We start from the raw sequence: 2,012 nt of genomic DNA, 5'->3' as shown, positions 1-2,012 counted from the left end.
TCTCCTAGCCTCTCAGGTCTCCTCTTGGATCTCTTCTCATTTCTGCTGTGATCGGATTGGGATTTTTTCAATTTTTCTTCTATAATGGAATTTGGGATTGGAGGGATTGTGGCATAGGTTTTGGGTGTTCCATACTCTATGAAAGATAAGGACTTGATAGTTGTTTCTTGCTGAAGGTAATTGATTTTTGTAGCCAATGGCGGATCCAAGATTTGAACATGAGGTGGGCGTTAATTTTGGCCGAAGGCCAAAGAAAATTTTCCAGTACAACCATGCAAAGTGTATGAGCTCAGGTGTATGTAATGAAGTGTTCGTAAAAAAGTAGGCATTGATGAAAGTATTGAGAAACTCTAAAAATCATAGACAAACTAGAAACCCAACAAAATTTTTCTCAAATTGAATAGATTGAAATGCAATAACTTATATTGATAATTTAACATCCAATATAGGAAGAAAAATGAGGATTTTATGAGATTCAAAGAGGAAAAGACTGAAAAACTAGAAGGAAAAGTGGAAGAGGAATTGAGAAATAGAGGCTTAGTCACGTAGAGAGGAAGAGAGATAGGCATCGGGCAGTTTAGGTGGCACATGGACTTGTTTGAACAATAATGTAACAAAAAAAAAAAAAACATAATATACATGGTTTTTTTTTTAATTCCAGAAAACTCGGCCCAACCAACCAAAGCCTTGGCTCCGCGCCTGTTTGTAGCTTAATCCATAGTGGATGGATGATCGTTACAAAGTGATTATCGGCCTCTCTAATCTCCAGTAGCAATAGCAATAGCCTTTAAGGTGTAACACTTCATCTGGAACAAAATAGCAATGACTGAATGATTCTACGTAATTAATTACCATTGCATCTGGAACAAATTAGTACCATCGCGTAAAAACTACCTCATCTTCTACTGCCGGAACTACTACCTCGCCGGAATCCCTACCAAATTCCGGCGACTTGCCGGAAATACTCGCCTGATTCCGGCGTCTTGCCGGAATTTCGCCATGACCTCCCCGAAATCTTCGATTCACCAAGTTCTCGACAAACAACCAAAGAGCTAAATCAAACACCAACCAACCACAACATAACAATAACAACACAGAAGCTTCACAACTTAACACTCACCTTCAATCTGCCAAACATTGAACCCAAGAACTTCCTCTCGTCCATAAATACATTCTGAAACACCTTCTTGCCGAATCTCAACCCCAGCAGAACTCCTAAGCCTCCGCCTTGAACCCCGATCGATGAAGCTCCAAAGCTCCATCAAAAGGCGTCTGAGTTTCACCCGAGGTTTGCAGGACTCATCGGAGCTCGAGAAGCTCACTGGAAGACCGAGAACACGTCGACAGAGGAGATAACCCGAAACCCAGAAAAACACAGAAGAGGGGTTTTTCAAAATTAGGGCACGATTCAAAGGATTTAAGACACAAAATTGAAGAAGAAGGAAGAAGGAGAAGAACCCTACTCTTCGTTATCGCCGTCGCCGCCGGTGTTTGCCGGAAAACGAGGAACACCGCCGTGACTCTTCGACATCGATCTTCCTCGTAAGTGGATGGATGTGCGAAAAGAGGGCTGGGTTAGGAATAGAATGAAGAGGCGATCATTTTGGTGGTGGTTTCGTGATGAGATGTGGCCGGACGGCGCCGCTCCGCCGTGGAGTCGTCGGAGACGACGAGAGAGGGAAGAGATGGACTGCAGCTCGGTTCAACGCCCATAATTAGGCTTTGACAAAGTCAATCCCCTCTTATCATTTTATACTTGGATCAATGGTTGAGATCAAAACCCTAAGGTTCCGACCGTCAAGATTAAATGCTATACTCTAATTTCAGAAAATCAATTCTAATAACAAACCTTCGGCAAATTGTAGAAAATACCTCGAAGATCCGAAAAATAATCTTAAGACACCGGTGAACTCGTGTCAACACAAACTACGACATCGAGACCTTAACAAAGGAATTTGTCATTTCAAGACACCGGTAAACTCGTGTCAACACAAACTACGACATCGAGACCT

General features: G+C 42.3%; 1 non-coding gene across 1 annotated transcript; it reads right to left on the bottom strand.

The window, feature by feature from the left end:
- Positions 1-248: 248 nt before the first annotated feature.
- Positions 249-1,668, bottom strand: LOC101301479. The gene is made up of 3 exons (XR_184496.1): positions 1,121-1,668; positions 895-1,032; positions 249-806 (listed from the first exon to the last, which is right to left on the bottom strand). It is a non-coding gene; the product is annotated as an uncharacterized LOC101301479 (transcript).
- Between the last annotated feature and the right edge of the window lie 344 nt (positions 1,669-2,012).

The sequence above is a fragment of the Fragaria vesca genome, linkage group LG4 (assembly GCF_000184155.1).
Source record: "Fragaria vesca subsp. vesca linkage group LG4, FraVesHawaii_1.0, whole genome shotgun sequence".
Lineage (NCBI taxonomy): Eukaryota > Viridiplantae > Streptophyta > Magnoliopsida > Rosales > Rosaceae > Fragaria > Fragaria vesca.
The sequence above is the reverse complement of the archived record's forward strand: the minus strand, read 5'-3'. Positions and strand labels throughout refer to the sequence as shown.